This window comes from Elaeis guineensis, chromosome 5 (genome assembly GCF_000442705.2).
Source record: "Elaeis guineensis isolate ETL-2024a chromosome 5, EG11, whole genome shotgun sequence".
Lineage (NCBI taxonomy): Eukaryota > Viridiplantae > Streptophyta > Magnoliopsida > Arecales > Arecaceae > Elaeis > Elaeis guineensis.
Window position 1 is genome coordinate 88,094,871 of NC_025997.2, and position 21,375 is coordinate 88,116,245.

Below are 21,375 nucleotides of genomic sequence, written 5' to 3' on the forward strand. Positions count from 1 at the left end.
AACTGAAACTGGTCTTCCAACTCCAACGTTCAGGAACCTCTCGCCTTGCTCGAATCTTCTACTGACTTGCAACCCCTGCAACGAATTGCAAATATGGTAAGGGCTATCGGTATCCAATACCCAATCAGTTATATCACAAATAGAGAAATTGTAAGGAGTTATTATATAAATACCTTGTCCAGCAACAGCTTGCTTCTTTCTCTGCCTATTTGGGTCCAGGAAGGCAATGTACTGAGGACAGTTCCTCTTCCAGTGCCCTCGCTTCTTGTAAAAGAAGCATTCAGTTTGACTCTTATCGGGCTTGATCTTTCTGGTCTGGCCCTGCACTGATGTCCCAGCCTAAACTTGCACCTTCTTCATTTTTTTTTTGTTCTTCTTTCCTTTCTCAAAGGGTCGAGAATCAGAAGATGAATCTCCCACTAAGTTCACCGACTCCTTGTAGAGTTGGTGATCTTTCTTAAAGTCTGAAGCAACCCCAGTAACCCGTGGTAGTTTACTTCAGGCTTTATCATTCTATAATGAGTGAGGAATGGGAGATAAGACTTGGGCAGCGAGTTCAGTATTGCATCTTTCTCAAGCTGCTCATGCAAGAAAAAGTCGAGCTTATTCAAACGCTCCATTAGTTCGATCATGTACAATACATGATCAGTGACAGAGGCACCATCCCGTATTTTGATGTTGAAGATGGCATAACTAGTCTTGTGCCTCTCCACATCATCAGGTGTGCCAAAGGCATCCTCCAACACTTGAAGCATGTCCTTTGGCTGAGCCATCTCAAATCTATGACAGAACTCGTTGCTCATGGTAGCCAGCATGATGCAGCACACCGTGGTCCAGTCACTGAGCCACTTCTGATAAGTGTCTCTGACTGTTCCATGTGCATTGGCAGCTGGCTCCTCAGGTGCAGGATCCATTATCACATATAGGATCCGTTCTTGCTCCAGGACTATCTTCAACTTTCGATACTAGCTACCGAAATTGGGTCCCACCAAATTATCATTGTCCAACAATGATCGGAGCGATAGGGAAGTGGCCATATCTGTACAAAAAAAAACCATAACCTAATTAGTAATTGATTCATTAAACCTAAAGATTTAGACTTTCATCAAAAAGTTTCTCTCACTATTTTATTCAAATTGGTAGTCTCTACCTCCAATTCGAAGAATTACCCTAATTCCTTAGTGGGGATTAGAATCCACTTAGACTGCACACAAGTCCAACTTTGGTTGGCCAATCCATGTACATCTATGGGTAGATTCATAATCAATTATTTTTCTAAATAATTTTTAGTAGTTTTAATTTTTTCTAGTCCCTAATCAGTAGGCTTTGGCCTCTACTGAAAAGGTTTGGTTAGGTCCAACCATTAACATGACCATACTTGGTCCATCTAGCCAATGAATGATTAGGCCCAACTTTGGTTGGCTAACCTAACCACCATTTAGAAAGATGCAGTTAAGAAATCATATTATGAATGATAATTTCATCAGTCGATAAGCACGAGGCCTTTGGGCCTCCAATGATTATCTAACTGATGGACCCATTATCATCTACTTAATGGAAGGCTATGATCTAGTTATTACCATAACTATTTTATTTTAAGGACCTAATAATTTTAGAGAATTTAATTGATTTAGAGGAGGAGGTCAGATGAACCAGCTTATCATGATCCTCCCACTGGCTTCACCAAGTCAGCTTACGGGAGACCATCAAAAAGGCTGGTCTAGGAGCACCTAAATCAATCACACTGATTTACCTAGCTGACATGGGTCAACTCGAATAGTCAAATGATCCGATCAAAACATAATTTCATCAAGAGGCCACATAAGTTCGATCGGTGGGAGGGTCTGCCAAAGCTTGCCTTAGACACCATAAAAAATGATCAGATTAGCGGGCTGCCAATTAAAAACCATCAGTCTGGTTTACCTTAGATACTAATTGATTTAATTAATTTCGATTACATCAACCTAATAGTTCGTGCTAGACTGCTTAGCCAAAAATCAAGTCCATTTGGTTCTCGTTAAAGATATGGACTTGACCAACTACAACTATTGTAATTGATCTAGAGAATCTTTGATCTAATCTAAGACAACAATTGATTAGATTTAGTCAATTCTCTAATTAAGTCCATCTTTAATCTAACCTTAGGTCTAACCTAATAAATGGACCTAATTTTCATTAACCCATTAACCCAATGTGTTATGGTTTGTGTCTTAGGTTCTTCAATTCACAATCCTAGAACCTAATCAAACAACTTCTTAATTCTCAATTAAGTTTTGAGCTGAGGGTTGAGGTTCGATTTTTCAAAAATAATTTTTATATTTATAAAATATTTTTACAATATGATTCTACCAACCAAGTTACATATTTGATTCATAATCAAAATATAAGTGAAATAAGCATGAAACTACTTTAGATCTAATCTAAACAAGTTCATGTAATTGAAATAATTTCAACTTTAAACTGCACAAATTTTTCAGATAAATATATAATGATTCTTTATGCAAAAATTAGTAACTAAGTGATTTTATTTTAGATTTAAATACTTTTTAAATCTAATAAATCATAAATTTAATCTAGATCATATCTAATAAATTTATGATTAAAGATAGATCTACACAAACTAGGACAACCTTTGCATTGTAAGGGATAAACCTTACAGCAGGACAACCTACAGTTCGTGATTGATCTAAAAATTTTAATTTTAGATTTAACAATCAGATTATAAATTAGATCTAATCTAAAAAATAATCTAAGCATGTATAAATAATTATGTAATAAATAACCTAGGCTCTGATACTAATTGAAGGAACTAGATCTAGGGTTTCAAGGTTAGATCTTGAAACTTTTTCAAGATCAGACAGTGGAAGAATAAAAAAAATTAAAATTTATCTTATAAAATTAAAGAATTTTTAGATCTAAGATCCTATTATATGATTATTATATGATATTAAATCAAAAATTAAAATATAAAGAGCAAGAACTACATGTTGATCATATCAACATATTTCTATACTACATCTAATGTATGTAAAATATAATAGATCAGATCTATTATCTTGCAAGTTAGATGTTCTAACTTTGCTGATCCGGGCTTGAGGATGATGTTATGAGCTGCACATGCGTCCGACCTCTAGGAGTCATCCACACGAGTCTACGAATCACGATCAGAAGTCCTGATCCAGGAAATCAGTAGAATATGCTAATACTGCGCTGATCCTTCTTCGATGGTCGATCAGTTGCCTCCTTCTTCTTGTGGACTCCACCAAAGATGAGAAGTAGGAGAAGAAGTTTTAGATGAGACACTCTCAAAAAACTTACAGATGTAGGAAGGGAAGATATGAATCCAGCAACTCTAGAAGAAGACCCTGTTCTTCTTCTCTTTGCTCTAACCCAGACACCTAGTTTTGTGTCTATTAGATCTCCACACCCCAAGACTCTTTCTCCTTGATTTTTGGATGCCCCAAAGGTCTCTTAATGCTCTATGTTCCACAAAAATTTTATTAAAAAATTTATTTTAAATAGAGAGATATAAAGAGTCCTTGTCTAGGTCAAATACCTAGTCAAGGATTATCCAAACAAGGCAAGACAAGGGGCGCCCAACTCTTGGGCATCCCCTCCTTATTTTTCTGCCATAGACCACCAGCAAAGGGTACATATTATGTGCCATAAAATTCATGAAAATTTTAAAAAAATTTGGATAAAATCAGTGCCATAAGGAAAGAGTTTTGGTTTTCTAAAACTCTATCTCATAGAATTTGAAATCCAAACTAATTCCTACTTTGACTTGATCCACAACCACATTCCATGTAAGAGAGAAAGAGAGAAAAGTTCAGACATGCGTGAAGACCTGAGAGAGATAGTTTTGTCACACAAAATAAGAGAGAGTGGACGTGGTGGGCTAAGGTGGCGTATGGTGGAATCCTAGTCTTACTAGGATTCAATCTATAACTTGTTCAAATTTGATTTCTCAAATCAAATCAAATCAAAACCAAATTAACCTAATTAAAATAAGTCTTAACCCAATTAAAAGTTTAATTTAATCAAATTAAATTAGATTTAAATCTGATTTAATTTTCTAATCAAATTAAAAATTAGGTTTACCCAAGTCTTATTTGAACTAGGACTAGTTTTTCCTTGCACTTGGCTTATCCAATAAACTAATTGGACTTGATCCAATCAAGCCCAAACCAAATCTAATTAAATATATTTAATTAAGCTTAATCTCAGCTCTTTGGCTTAATCAAATTAAGTTAATTAGCAATCGAATTGCTAATCGATCCTCCTACAACACTTGCATTAGATTAAATATCAATCATATTAATCGTTTAACCCTAGAATGATTCTTAATCATTGATCAACTATCTGATCAGATCATGAACTCTAATGTGTGTGATCTCATAGGTCCGAACCTAAGTCGGTAGCACAGAAATAAATTTTTATACCAATTGAAGTGACCATCTAGCAATGATACCCGACGGTCGGATAGGTCAAATGTGTAGAACAACATTCTTAGAACCCATATGGATATAGTTTCCATATAATTCATCCTCTTGATCAAAATGCTCATAGGACACCTCAGAGTTCAACTGTCAACTCTGATCAGGTTGTCAATATTGTATTTCAAATATCAAATCCATCTGATGGATTATCCTGGCCAAGGTTTTGCTAAATTGAAATACAGTGACTCATTCTTCTCCAACTCTTGGAGTAGTCAATCTCATCTTGATCATACTCTGACTTCGCAAGTACTTGACTGTGCCCAGAAGCCTACCGTCACTGAATTAAAAATTCAGTTAGTCCAGTACCAAAGCACAGTGAGTTGCTTGCAAGTCACTGAGGCGATCTCAGGTCTAAGAGACACTTATACCTATATCCCATCAGAGACATTCTCGACAGCAGAATGCTCTGAAGTTGATCACATTCAATGATGATGTACCCTTACATCTCATTTGTATGCCATACCAGTGTCTCCACACTCTTTGGTTAAGAGGATAACCAACCCATATGGCCTACAGCGATCTATGCTAGATAGAACCTATCGTCCTTATTAACAGCCTATTATTTGGTCGTGAACAGTTTTAAAGACTAATCGATAAATCCTCTCTTTATCAAACCTAAATAGTCCTAAGGACTTCATCACAATAATGAAGTTCATTAGAAGATAAAAACTTATGATGAAAATGCCAAAAATATATTTTATTTATTAAAAATCAATTATAATACAAGATTGCTCAACCGTCAACAGGCTGACGATTGACTTTTGGGATAAATTTTTCAATAATTTGACCCATAACTTAATTCTCAATCAAGTTAGCTTATATGTTCAATCAAGTCAAGTACTTTCAAATTAGACACATAAACATAGGGCAATACTTTCTTACGATATCTGACTTATGTATATGACTCCATAGGTTCAAACACTAAACCGGTAGCACAGAAATCAATTTCTGTACTAATCGAGATACCATCTAGCAATGGTTTTCAACATCCAGATAGATCGAATTATCATAAATGAATATTTCAGAATCCATACACATGGTTATCACATAATTCATCTTTTTGACCCTGAATGTTCTAGGATGGTCTGGGGTTAACTGTCAACCGAGATTACTTCATCCATATTGTATTTCAACCTTTCAAATTTATCTCATGGATTATCCTGGCTAAGGCTTTACTAAATTGAAATACAGTGATACATCAACTTCAATAATCTGGAGGGATCAATCCCATCTTGATCCACATACAGACTTCGCAAGTACTTGACTGTATCCAATAGCCTTCCATCACTGCATTAGAAATCCAAATAGTCCAGCACCAAAGTATAGTGAGTTACTTATAAGTCACTATGGTGATCTCAGATTTGAAGGACACTTATACCTATGTGCTTCGTGAGTAGTTCTTGACAGGAGAACGCTCAACAGGTGAGTAACTTATTCAATGATAATGTACTCCTACATCTTACCTATATGCCATACCAGTGTCACCACACTCTTTGATTAAGAGAATAACCAATCCATATGGTACACAACGACCTTCACTTAATAAATGTCATCGTTCTATAATAACGTATCATTTGGTCACAAATATGTTTAAGAACTATATGATAAATTCTCTCTTTATCGTATACTAACATAGTTCTAAGGACTTCATCACAGTACAAGAGTTTAAGGAAGATGTAACTTTGAGATGAAAAATATCAGAATAACTATTATTTATTAATCAATAATTTATATACAAAGATGAACTCAATCATCACACGATTAGTTTTAGGACATAATTCTCAACAACTTTCACTTGGATTAAAGCCAATCGAGGCAGTATCTTATACCTATCTTCCATTTGAAGTCATCAAACTCTTTGATCCTAAGAGTATTAGTGAAGGTGTTGCTCCAAGATTGATTTTGATGATTACAAAGCAGATTGAAGGGATACAAATAATTTTAAATTGAAAAAGTCCTTATGCTCTTCAAGGGCAAAATCATAATTTCACTAAAATCCTAATTTGATAGTATCATTTGATAGAACAAATGATTTGTAAACTATTGGTGAAAATTTTATTGTATTTGGACTTATATTTTTGAAGTTATGAAGGTTTGAAGTGCATGAGTCGACTCATGAGTCAACTCATGGCACTGTGAGCTGATTGGCACGCAAAAATTCTCCTTGGCACGCTAGTTTTCTGGCTTGGCACGACCTGTGAGTCGACTCATGAGTCGACCCACAAGGCATGAGTCGACTCATGAGTCGACCCCTGCTGATCTGAGCCAAGAATTTTCAGAAACACATTCTCTGGTAAATGCAACAGAAGTCGACTCATGAGTCGACTCATGAGTCGACCCCTGCGACGGAAAATGTCAGCAACGGCTATTTTTTTGTCCATTTTAATTGCCTTTTATGCTTGCTAAAATTGCTCTAACGGCTCTTTATCTGCCTAAAATATTTTCTCTTGCTTCTAATGCCATAAAATGCTTCAAATGGTGAAAGAAATTGCAGATTAAATAGCAGATCAAACGTGAAATCAAAAAAGAGAAAAACGAGAGAGAGGATCCGAAATCTGCACGAAAAAGCCTGAGATCAACGAAATATCCAAAAAGAAAAAGAGAGAGGATCCACAATATACAAGAGAGATTGTGAAAGAGAAAAACAAGAGCATTCAAAGAGAGGATCTTTCAAGCCTATTGTTCAACCTTGATCTAGAGATCTTCCAAAGTTTTCAAGAGATCTTCAATCAACAATCAACCTCTTCTCAAGCATTAGTTCAAACGTTCATCCACTTTGAGAAAATCTGAAAAGGGGTTCTTCATTTGAGTAAAGTTTTTATTGTTATATTCGCTCATTTAAAGGAGCTGTTATTGTATTAATTTGTGCTCTAAATTTTTTTACTCTTGTAAGTAATTGTTCTTATTTTTGGAGGATTTCCAAAACAAGGAAAGGTTGATCCGAACCTGAAATCGAAGTGTTTTGGGTTTACTTGTACCCGAAAAACAAGTGATCTAGCTTGGGATAGCTAGTGTCGGAGTTTCCGACGTTTTGTATTCAGGTTGAATACAGGTATAGTGGATTGAAATTCCCAAGTAGGAGCTTGGGGAGTGGATGTAGGTGCAGGGTTGGCACCGAACCACTATAAATCCTTGTGTTTGTGGTGTGCTTTATCGCTTCACTTTATTTCTTTATTATATCCTTGCATTCCTGCTTTAGATAATTAATATTGAATTAAAGTCTTTGTTTTGTTCTTCATAAGTAACTTGTTGGGCTTAAAATTTTTAGAAACCCAATTCACCCCCCCTCTTGGGTTGCATAGCTGGGCAACAAGTGGTATCAGAGCCGGTGCTCTAGCCCTTCTTTGATCTAACAATCAAAGAGCCAAAGATCTATGGCAACCCATGTCGGTACTTCTCTAGCCGAGGGGCAATCTACAAACTGACCTCCACTTTTCAATGGGTCTAATTACACCTATTGGAAAGCTCGGATGAAGATATTCATACAAGCACTCGACTATGATATGTGGAGTATCATAGTGAACGGTCCTCACACACCCACCAAGATTATAGATGGTGAGGAGTCAACCAAACCCGAAAAAGAATGGGATGAGGTTGACAAGAAATTGGCACAATTAAATGCCAAAGCCATGAATGTCCTTTATTGTGCACTAGATGCAAGTGAATTTAATCGCATTTCTACTTGTGCATCTGCTAAAGAAATATGGGATAGGTTAGAAGTAACCCATGAGGGAACAAATCAAGTAAAAGAGTCTAAAATAAACATGCTTGTACATAAATATGAATTGTTCAAAATAGAGCATGATGAGTCCATAACTGCTATGTTTACTCGTTTTACTGATATAATCAATGGTTTAAAGAGTCTTGGCAAATCTTATACTAACAGTGAACTTGTAAGGAAGATTCTCAGGTCACTGCCAAGAACTTGGGAAGCCAAGGTGACTGCCATCCAAGAAGCAAAGGACTTGAACACTCTACCTCTGGAAGAGCTTCTTGGATCCTTGATGACTCATGAACTTAGCATGAAGCAACATCAAGAGGATGAAGTCAAAAAGAAAAGAACCATTGCCCTCAAATCTACAACTTTGCCTGATTATGAAACGGATGACTCTGAAGATGAAGAACAGGATGAAGAGATGGCACTCATCACCCGAAAATTTAAGAAGTTTCTAAGAAAAAGAAAACAGGGGATGAGAAAGAAATTCACAAAAGGGGATCAAAGCAAAGAAAAGGAGAAAGATCAACCCCTTATATGCTACGAGTGCAAGAAGCCGGGACATTTCAGATCCGAATGTCCACAATTGAAGAAAGGTCCGAAGAGGTTCAAAAAGAAGGCAATGATGGCGACCTGGAGTGCGAGTGATGATTCAAGCTCCGACGAGGAAAGCTCAACAGAACAAGCCAACCTGTGCCTGATGGCACACGAAAATGAGGTAACTTCTGAATCCACTAGTGAATTTACTTTTGAAGAATTGCATGAAGCATTCTATGATTCAATTGATGAATTAAAGAAACTAGGAAAGAAAAACAAAGAATTGAAATTGGAAAATTAGTCCTTAATAAAACAAGCTGAAAACCTTTCAATTGAAAAATTCACATTGATTCAAGAAAATCAAAACTTAAAGGATGAAATTAACAAGCTGAAATCTATAGTAGATAAGTTCACCTTAAGTTCAAACAAACTAAATATGATTCTTGATAATCAGAAAGCTATATATGATAAGGCTGGACTTGGCTATAAACCTCTGAAGAAACAAAAATTTCTGAAGGATATTTATGTAAATTATTCAAGTAACAAGTCTACAAATATTACTTGTTTCAACTATGGTAGGATAGGACATAAATCATACACATGTCTTATTAACAAATATGCAAACACAAAGAAAATATGGGTTCCAAAAGGAACCATTCTGACTAACCTGAAAGGACCCAAGAAAGCTTGGGTACCTAAGACAGAAACTTGACCTTTGCTTGCAGGTGTGTCTAGCATCCCAAGAAGGAAACAGGAAATGGTATCTTGACAGCGGATGCTCGAGACACATGACTGGTGATGAATCACAATTCATCACGCTTGATGCTAAGGATGGAGGGATGGTCACCTTTGGAGATAATGGCAAAGAAAAGATCATCGGGATAGGTAACATTGGTATCACTCCCTCCAAATACATTGAGAATGTTTTACTAGTTAAAGGTTTAAAGCATAACTTACTTAGCATTAGTCAATTCTGTGATAAAGGGTATAAAGTAGTTTTTGAATCATCTGTTTGCATTGTGACTAGTCCTATTAACGATGGCATTAAATTTATAGGACATAGGCATGGCAATGTTTATATGATAGATTTAAATGACTTAGCCAAATTAGACATGCAATGCCTAGTATCCTTGAATGCTAAAATCAATGAGACTAGTTGGCTGTGGCATCGTAGACTTGCACATATTAGCATGCATTCTCTTTCAAAATTAATTAAAAAAGATTTAGTTCTCGGTTTGTCAAAACTGAATTTTGAAAAGGATAGAATTTGTGATGCATGCCAATTAGGTAAACAAACTAGAGTATCATTTAAATCCAAAAATACTGTTTCAACTTCTAGACCATTAGAGCTCTTACATATGGACTTATTTGGACCAACAAGAACCACCAGTCTAGGAGGAAAACGATATGGCTTTATAATTATAGATGATTATTCTCGTTTTACTTGGGTTTTCTTTTTGGCTCACAAAAATGAAACTTTTCATATTTTCACTAAATTTTATCGAAAAGTCTCTAATGAAAAAGGTTTTTCAATTCAAAATATTAGAAGTGATCATGGAACTGAATTTGAAAATCAAGATTTTGAAAATTTTTGTGATGAAAATGGAATTGGCCATAACTTCTCTGCTCCTAGGACACCCCAACAGAATGGGGTAGTTGAAAGGAAAAACAGAACCTTAGAAGAAATGGCCCGTACCATGCTTTGTGAAAGCAACCTTCCAAAATATTTTTGGGCGGAAGCAATTAACACAGCATGTTACATTTTAAATCGTGCTTTAATTAGACAATTTTTAAAGAAAACCCCCTATGAACTTTGAAAAGAAAGAAAACCAAATATTGCATATTTTCATGTTTTTGGTTGCCGATGTTTTGTATTAAATAATGGCAAAGAAAAACTTGGTAAATTTGATGCAAAATCAGATGAAGCAATCTTTCTAGGTTACTCCTCCACTAGTAAAGCATTTAGAGTTTTCAACAAAAGAACTTTAGTAGTTGAGGAGTCCATACATGTTGTTTTTGATGAATCTAACGATCTTCCTTCAAGGAAGAATGAGGGTGTTGATGATGCAGAGCCACTAATAGAAGGTATGAAGGAGATCACTCTGAAAGACTCAGCAACTCCAAAAGATAAGGATCAAGAAGACGAACAAAATGAAAGAGGTGAAGAAATTCAAGAACAACCTCAAGGTACAAATGACCTACCCAAGGAATGGAGGTATGTTCACAACCACCCTAAGGAGTTAATTATTGGTGACCTTATGCATGGGGTAAAAACCCGTTCTTCACTAAGAGATGCAGTTAATCATTGTGCTTTTGTATCTCATCTTGAACCTAAAACTTTTGAAGAAGCTGAAAATGATCATAATTGGATTAATGCTATGCAAGAGGAACTTAATCAATTTGAAAGAAATAATGTTTGGACCTTAGTATCAAGACCTAAAGATTACTCAATAATTGGCACAAAATGGGTCTTTAGAAACAAATTAGATGAGCATGGAAATGTAATTAGAAATAAAGCAAGACTGGTTGCTAAGGGATATAATCAAGAAGAAGGAATTAATTTTGATGAAACCTTTGCACCTGTTGCTAGATTAGAAGCTATTAGACTTCTACTTGCATATGCTTGCTTTATGAAATTCAAATTATTTCAAATGGACGTTAAAAGTATATTTTTAAATAGATATATTTCTGAAGAAGTATATGTAGAATAACCACCTGAATTTGAAAATCATGCTTTTCCTAATCATGTTTTTAGATTAAATAAAGCTTTATATGGATTAAAACAAGCACCTAGAGCATGGTATGAAAGGCTAAGCAAATTTCTAATGAATAATGATTTTTCAAGAGGTAATGTAGATACAACCCTATTTATTAAAAGAAATCAAAATGATATGCTAATTATACAAATTTATGTTGATGACATAATTTTTGGGTCTACTAATGAATCCCTTTGTCAAGACTTTGCTAAGCTTATGCAGGGAGAGTTCGCGATGAGCATGATGGGAGAACTCACCTTCTTCCTCGGACTCCAAATCAAACAATCAAAAGAGGGAATCTCCATCACCCAAAGCAAGTACACCAAGGAACTACTCAAAAGATTTGGAATGGAGAACTGCAAACCAATTGGCACACCAATGAGTCCCTCATGCAAGCTTGACAAGGATGATGAAGGTAAAAGCGTAGACTTAAAATACTATAGAGGTATGATTGGCTCATTATTATATTTAACTGCAAGTAGGCCCGATATCATGTTTAGTGTTTGCTTATGTGCTAGATATCAATCTAATCCTAAAGAATCTCATTTGAATGCTGTTAAAAGAATTCTTAGATACTTAAATGGTACACAAACTATAGGGTTATGGTACTCTAAGGACTCACAAATTAATTTATTAGGATATTCAGATGCTGATTTTGCTGGATGCAAATTAGATAGAAAAAAGCACAAGTGAAACTTGCCAATTTCTTGGAGTTAACCTAATCTCATGGTTTAGCAAGAAACAAAATTCGGTGGCACTGTCTACGGCTGAGGCCGAATACATTGCAGCCGGAAGTTGTTGTGCTCAAATCTTATGGATTAAGCAACAACTCAAAGATTTTAGAATCAAACTTAATGAAACACCAATAAGATGTGACAACACAAGTGCCATAAATCTATCTAAAAATCCAATTCAACACTCAAGATCTAAACATATTGAAATAAGACATCATTTTATAAGAGAACATGTTCAAAACAAAAATGTAATTCTTGAATATGTTTGCACTGAAAATCAATTAGCTGATATCTTTACAAAGGCCCTTAGTGAGGATAGATTCTGTGAAATTAGGAGAAATCTAGGAATTCTAGATCCATTTGCCTAAAATTTCTCAATTTCCAAAGAATTGATTAGAGAACTCAATTTTCAACATCTATCCTGGTCCCAAAAGCTCAAATTTATCATTCAAAAAAACTTATCATTGAGCAAAATTCCTTCTCCCAAAATTTCGAATTTTTTTGGAATTTATTTGTATTTTTTTTGAATTTCTGAACTTCATGAGTCGACCCCATGAGTCGACTCAATGGCAAACTTGTAAATCTCACCAACTTTCAACGGGTTCATTGTTTTTATAAGGGTTACTGTTTGTGAGACGACTCATCTTCCCATCGTTCTTCTTCCAAAAGCCGTCTTCTCCAACTCTTTTTGCTCCAAATCCAAGGATTAATTCCGAGGCAATTCTCCCTTCTCCTCTCCACCAAAAATTGCCTCCTTGAAAAGGATTTTCTGTGCTTTCTCGCTTTGCTTGGCGCGGTCGGAACGTGCCCTAGCACTTTATCGAACTTCCAAAATCCACTTCTTTTCTCCACCAAAATCCTTCTTTACTCTCTTGTGATCTCTCCTCCACTCAATTCAAGTCTCCTTGCCTGCTACTATATTGAATATGGCTCCAAAGATGAAACTTCCCCAAAGAAGAAAATCAATCCGTGAGCCTGAAGAAATTGTCCGAAAGAAAAGGCATGCTCAGTCTTCAACTGCTCCCACTCCAGTTTCAGTATCTGCTCAAGGTCCCTCTCAATCCTCCATAAGCCCCAGTGTGAATCCTCTTTCTGATAGAAAAGTAGAAACCGGGAAAAATATAGATTTTCGGTTCTTTGAGGAAGAAGGATTTACTTTTGCTACCAAAATTAAAAACCAAGGATGGGAATTCTACTGCTCCCTTAAGGAAGTCACCTATGTTGACCTTGTTAGAGAATTCTACCAAAACCTACTTTATGGAAGTGGGTCAGTGACTTCAACTGTAAAGGAAATTGATATCTGCCTGGATTCTAGGATATTGGGAGAAATACTTCAGTTGCCTAGTGAAGGATACTCATATATGGAACTCCCAATTAAAGAAGAGGGGATCAGAATTATTTTAGGAGAAACTTATTCAGGAAATTTAAACAAATTGGAAGCAAAGATTTTGTCCATTGAGATGAGGGTCCTGCATCAGATGGTAACAAAGCTATTCTTTCCTAGGAGTGGTAGACATGACTTACTTTCCAGCAGAGATGTATGTGTCATGTTTCATGTCATCACTCAGACCCCCCTGAACCTCCCTGCACTGATGATAGAGGCCATGAGAGAAACTTTGAACAGATCCAAGGCACACTTGCCTTATCGTATGGCCCTTACTAGAGTATTTAGGAGGTTTGGAGTTAGCTGTGAGGGAGAGGCACCTACCAAGCTCTCACATGTGGACACTTTCAACCAACACAGCCTGCACCGAATGGGAATTACAAAGACTGATGGTGGTTGGATCAAGGGCTCTGAAGAAAGAGCTGAGGATAGAGCTGAAATAAGAGCTGAGGACAGAACTGAAGGCAGAGTAGAAGAAGAAGGTCCATCTTCTCCTGTACATGACTTCAGGGCAGCTTCACCAGATACCCAGTTCATTCCTGATACTGAGGCTGGCCCTTCAGAGTTTACTAGGATGCCCACACCAGTGTATCAGCCAGAGAGCAGAGCACCTCATTCAAAGTTCAGACTGGCTGACGATCAGATCGAGCATATATCACAGCATGTGGCTTCTTTGCTGTCTAGTCAGTGGGGTAGTACTTCTTTTGCATCTGGAGCCACCTCTTCTGATCAGACCATTACTCTCCACATCTCCACTGTGTTTCAAATGATATCAGATCAGTTCATCAGGATCCAGCAGCTTGAGGACACAGTCTGGAGACTTACTGGCAGAGTTCTTGACTTGCAGGGGCAAGTCCTTGCTTTGGCCCATCCCAAACCACAGGAGTCAACCATTGAGGTCACAGACCTCACTGCAGAGGCTGGTAGGCTCAGAGGAGCACTAGAAGGTGGATATGAATTGCTGAGGAAAGAAATCCGAGGATCGAGTGAGCATGCTACCACTCAGTTCACTGCTCTACTTCAATCTGTTTCCAGAGCACTGAACGTACTTGATTCTATCAGACTCACCCTTTCTGTTCAGTCCTTAGCATCTCAGCGTTCTCAGCCACCCAGTTCATCTTGCTCTCCTGCTCATGACAGAGGCAGACGGGGTAGAGGACGCACTTCTGATCCATCATCTCCTCACCTTATATCTGATGACTTCGATCATTGACTTATCTTGATCTTTACTAGATCCTAGGTGTTAGTGTCTTGTTCTAGGATCTATACCTTGGGGCCATGTATTGACAATTAGCTGGTTGAATTTTATTTTTAAACTATGTATTGAAACAATTATATTTTTAATGGAATCATTTTTCACTTATATTTCTACCTTTTGTAATGATATTGATCATATTTTGGTTATATATATTCTTCTTATGGAAAAATTGTCTTCTCTTTGTTGTTGTTTGCTGTTGATAATTGCTATATTAAGGGGGAGCAAACTTCTATGATAAACTCTAAAAGGAGAGAAATTAAAGAATATTTAAAAAAAAAAGGAAGAGTTAACCATATTTGATGATGTCAAAAAGGGAGAGAAATTAAACAAACAAAAATTGGAGATATTAAACAAAAATTTGAGAAATTAAAAAATTAGAGAAATTAAACAAAAATTTGAGAAATTAAATATTTGGAGAAATTAAACAAAAATTTGAGAAATTAAACAAAATTTGAGAAATTAAACAAAAATGATATTTTGAGAAATTAATCAAAAATTTGAAAAATTTGATATCAGACAGAAATTAAACAAAAAGCCATCCATCAAAAGCAAAATCATAAGTACAATGCAAATAAGTAATTTTTTATATGCTCTGATATATTTCAAAATTCAAACTTGCTCTGATATATCTTTTGAAATTTACCTTGATACATCTTAAGAAATTTGATTTACTCTGATACACCCTAAAATTTCTTTTAACTTGCTCTGATACATGATAAAATTTAATCTGATACAGTGTGAAAGTTTCTCTGATATTTGCTCTGATACAGTGTGAAATTTTCTCTGATATATTATAACATTTACTCTGATACATTGTAAAATCTTTTCGGATAACATTGTAAAAATTATTGTTCTTGCTCTGATACATTGCAAAATTTATTTCTTTTCTCTTGCTCTGATATATCTTAAGCTCAAAATGAGTTAATACACTTAAGCTCAAAATCAACTTTTAAACATACTTTGGCACACATTTTTTTTAAGCACATAAGTATTTTTTTTGCTCTGATGCTAAATCTAAAATCAAATAAAAATAGAATTTTCAAAATACAGCTCAATCTGATAACAAAAATAAGTTTTCTGCTCTAACACCAAAATCACATAATCAAATGAGCATATCTTCAAATCCTTAAGCAAATGGATAAATTATTTTTGCATATGACTATTTATATTACATGCCAAAAGAATCATACTCTTTTCAAGCATATACACCTATAATGTATTCTTTTGAAATTAATGCATTCACATAAATATTTTTATTCAAGTGTTTTGTCATCATCAAAAAGGGGGAGATTGTTGCTCCAAGATTGATTTTGATGATTACAAAGCAGATTGAAGGGATACAAATAATTTTAAATTGAAAAAGTTCTTATGCTCTTCAAAGGCAAAATCATAATTTCATTAAAATCCTGATTTGATAGTATCATTTGATAGAACAAATGATTTGTAAACTATTGGTGAAAATTTCATTGTATTTGGACTTATATTTTTGAAGTTATGAAGGTTTGAAGTGCATGAGTCGACTCATGAGTCAACTCATGGCACTGTGAGCTGATTGGCACGCAAAAATTCTCCTTGGCACGCTAGTTTTCTGGCTTGGCACGACCTGTGAGTCGACTCATGAGTCGACCCATAAGGCATGAGTCGACTCATGAGTCGACCCCTGCTGATCTGAGCCAAGAATTTTCAGAAACGCATTCTCTGGTAAATGCAACAGAAGTCGACTCATGAGTCGACTCCTGATGCATGAGTCGACTCATGAGTCGACCCCTGCGATGGAAAATATCAGCAACGGCTATTTTTTTGCCCGTTTTAATTGCCTTTTATGCTTGCTAAAATTACTCTAACGGCTCTTTATCTGCCTAAAATATTTTCTCTTGCTTCTAATGCCATAAAATGCTTCAAATGGTGAAAGAAATTGCAGATTAAATAGCAGATCAAACGTGAAATCAAAAAAGAGAAAAATGAGAGAGAGGATCCGAAATCTGCACGAAAAAGCCTGAGATCAACGAAATATCCAAAAAGAAAAAGAGAGAGGATCCACAATATACAAGAGAGATTGTGAAAGAGAAAAACAAGAGCATTCAAAGAGAGGATCTTTCAAGCCTATTGTTCAACCTTGATCTAGAGATCTTCCAAAGTTTTCAAGAGATCTTCAATCAACAATCAACCTCTTCTCAAGCATTAGTTCAAGCGTTCATCCACTTTGAGAAAATCCGAAAAGGGGTTCTTCATTTGAGTAAAGTTTTTATTGTTATATTCGCTCATTTAAAGGAGCTGTTATTGTATTAATTTATGCTCTAAATTTTCTTACTCTTGTAAGTAATTGTTCTTGTTTTTGAAGGATTTCCAAAACAAGGAAAGGTTGATCCGAACCTGAAATCGGAGTGTTTTGGGTTTACTTGTACCCAGAAAATAAGTGATCTAGCTTGGGATAGCTAGTGTCGGAGTTTCCGACGTTTTGTATTCAGGTTGAATACAGGTATAGTGGATTGAAATTCCCAAATAGGAGCTTGGGGAGTGGATGTAGGTGCAGGGTTGGCACCGAACCACTATAAATCCTTGTGTTTGTGGTGTGCTTTATCGCTTCACTTTATTTCTTTATTATATCCTTGCATTTCTGCTTTAGGTAATTAATATTGAATTAAAGTCTTTGTTTTGTTCTTCATAAGTAACTTGTTGGGCTTAAAATTTTTAGAAACCCAATTCACCCCGCCTCTTGGGTTGCATAGCTGGGCAACAGAAGGGGTCGGCTAGGTTCTTCTTTTCGTCGATCTTCTGAAGCTCAACATCATCTTCATTCATGATCTCTCGCACCAGATAATAACGGTGCAGAATATGCTTGGTACGATGGTGCAACTTTAGTTCTTTTGCCTGAGCTATGGCACTAGAGCTGTCACAATATAGCAGGATAGGGCCATCAATAGAAGGTGTAACTCCCAGCTCAGTGATGAATTTTTGCAACCACACTGCCTCTTTTGTAGTATCTGATACAGCAATGTATTCTATTTTGCATACAGAATTGACCACAATATGTTGTGTGGAACTCTTTCAGTAAATAGCTCCTCCATTCAGAATAAATGCATAGCCCGACATGCTTCTGCTGTCATCATAATCTGACTGAAAATTAAAATCAGTATATCCCATAAGTTTCAGGTCAATGTCTCTATAGATAAGCCATTGATCTTTAGCATTTCTAAAATATTTAAGAATTGCTTTCACAATCTTTCAATGCATCTCATCTAGATCAGATTGGTACCTACTCACTACCCCTAATGAATAGGCCACATCCGACCTCTATATGTCATAACATATATGATAGATCCCACTATCGAAGCATATGGTATTCTACTCATATGCTCTCTCTCTTTAGGAGTTGTCAGACAATCTTTTTTGGAAAGAGTAATTTTATGATCTATCGGAAGATAGCATTTCTTGAAATTATCCATGTTGAACCACTTCAACAAGGTATCATTGTATGTGAATTGGGATAATCCAAGCAACTTTCTAAATTTATCCCTATAGATTTTCATCCCTAAGATGTAGGATGCTTCTCCCAAGTCCTTCATGGAGAACTGTGATGATAACCACAGCTTTATACTCTGCAAAGTCGAGATATCATATTTTAGTAACAGTATGTCATCCATATATAGCATAAGAAAAATGACTACAGAGTCAGAAGCCCACTTGTAGACGTAAGGCTCTTCTCCATTCCTAACAAAGCTATATATTTTGATCACCTTATCAAAATGCATGTTCCAACTCCTAGATGCCTGCTTATGTCCATAAATAAACCTATTCAGCTTGCACACTTTTGACTCATTTATGGATGTGAATTCTTTAGGTTGTATCATATACACCTCTTCTTCTAGCTCTCTGTTAAGAAAAATAGTTTTGACATCTATCTGTCAGATCTCATAATTTAAGTGTGCAGTGATAACAAGCATAATTCGGATGGATTTGAGCATTGTCACAGGAGAGAACGTCTCATCATTGTCAATATCATAACATTGACGGTAATCTTTGGCAACTAGACGGACTTTATAGGTCTTTACCTTCTCGTCCGCTCCTTTTTTTCTCTTGAAAATTCATTTACATCCTATGGATTTTATCTCTTCGGATAGATCAACTAGTGTCCATACACCATTGATCTTCATAGATTTCATCTCAGACTTCATGGTCTTAAGCCATTTTTTAGAGTCGAGCCTTTGTATGGCCTCCATATAGGTGATCGGATCCTTATTATTCTCATCAAGTTCAATGGGATCACATCCTACATCAAAAAATTATAGTATCTGTTGGGCTGATGTGGTACTCTATCGGATCTCCTTAATGGTGCCTCTACTAGCTCTGGATTCGATTCTTCAATCAAATCTAATTCTGTGTGTGTCAGTTCTTTCACCTCATGAACTTTATCAAGTTCAATTTTACAGGCATTAGTTTCTTCACTAAGAAACTTCTTTTCCAAAAAAATTATCTGATTGCTGACAAACATCTTTTATTCTGTAGCGAGGTAGAAGTAGTATCCTTTAGTTTCTTTTGGGTACCTTATGAATAAGCATCTATCGGACTTCGATCTAAGCTTATCTATTTTTAAATGCTGAACATAAGCTAGACACCCCCAGACCCTAAAGTGTGAGAGCACCGACTTATGCCCAGTCCATATCTCATATGGAGTTTTATCGACAGACTTATTCGGCACCTTATTCAACATATAGCAGGCAGTTTCTAGAGTATATTCTCAAAAGAAGATTGGCAGACTCGTGAAGTTCATCATAGATCGGACTATGTCTAACAAGGTTCGATTCCTTCTCTCGGACACTCCATTATGTTGTGGTGTTCTAGGAGGGATCTACTATGAGAGAATTATATTCTCTTCTAGATATGTCAGGAAGTCACTAGTGAGGTATTCACCACCTCGATCTGATCGAAGGATCTTAATACTCTTACTAGTCTATTTCTTTACTTCAATACGAAATCGTTTAAACATTTCAAATGATTCTGACTTATGCTTTATAAGATAGATATACCCATACCTCGATAGATCATTTGTAAACGTAATGAAGTAGTAGTATCCTCCTCTGACACTTATGTTTATAGGTTTACATACATCAGTATGTGTTAGAGCTAGAACATCGCTGGCTCTTTCACCCTTTTTTTTAAAAAGTAACTTAGTTATCTTACCAAGCAGATAGGATTCGTAGGTAGGTAATGATTCACAATCATCTATTTTAAGGACACGTTACTTGATCAACCTGTCAATCTTATTCTTGTTCATATGACCAAGCCTACAATGCTAAAGGTAGGATTCACTGACATTATCTAATCTAGAACGTTTGCTGGCTGTGTACGTTACACTAACAAGTCGTGATATTATGTATATGTCATGCTTTAATTGTCCACACATAATTGTAGTATCATTCATAATGATATCACACAAATCATCCTTTATTATAAACTTGAAACCAAGTTTGGCCAAAAGACCTACAGAGATGACATTCATCAAAAAAGAGGGACAATAATGATAATCATCTAACATGACACTAGTGGACTCGAAGACAAGCTGCAAAGTTCTCAAGGCCAGAACTGGAACAAGGCTTCCATCTCCAACATTCAGGAACCGCTCGTCCTCTCTAAACTTTCTACTTACCTATAGTCCCTTCAACGAATTGCATATATTAATCAAACTTTTGGTATCCAATACCCAGGTAGTAGTATCATAAATAGAGAAATTACGAGTTATCATATAAGTATCTTGTGAGGTAACCACTTGCTTCTTTTTCTTGTTCTTGGGCCCGTTTGGGTCCAGGATGGCTATATAAGTGGGATAATTTCTCTTCTAATGACCTAGCTTCTTACAAAAGAAGCATTCTACCTGATTCTTGTCAACTTTTGATATTTTTTTCTACTTAAGATCGACGGTATGGGATTTTTACACCTTCTTCTTCTTTCTTCTCCTAGAGGATGGATGCCCTGTAGAGGATCCTCCCACTAAATTCACAAGCTCCTTTTGGAGCTGGTGATCCTTCTTAAAAGTTTGCAGTAACCCTAGCAAACCATGGTAGTTCACTACAGGCTCCGTTAACCTATAATGACTGAGAAAAAGTAGGTAGGATTTCGTTAGCGAATTGAAGATAGCATCCTTGCCTAACTGTTTATGCGATGGAAAGTCAAGTTTACTAAGGTGTTCAATCTGCTCAATCATGTATAGTATATGATCGGTGACTGAAATCCTCGCTCGCATATGAGCATTGAATACTATACAGGAGGTTTTGTGTCTCTCCATATCCTCAGGGGTACTGAAGGACTCATTCAATATTTGAATGATCTCCTCAGGCTGCACATCCTCAAGTTTACAGCTAAGTTTGTCATTCATAGCTGCCCTCATCACACAATGCACAATCATGCGGTCATTGAGTCATTTCATATAAGTGTCTCTCACGATACGAGAAGTGCTGGTTGCAAGTTCTTCAGATGCCTCATCTGTAAGGACAT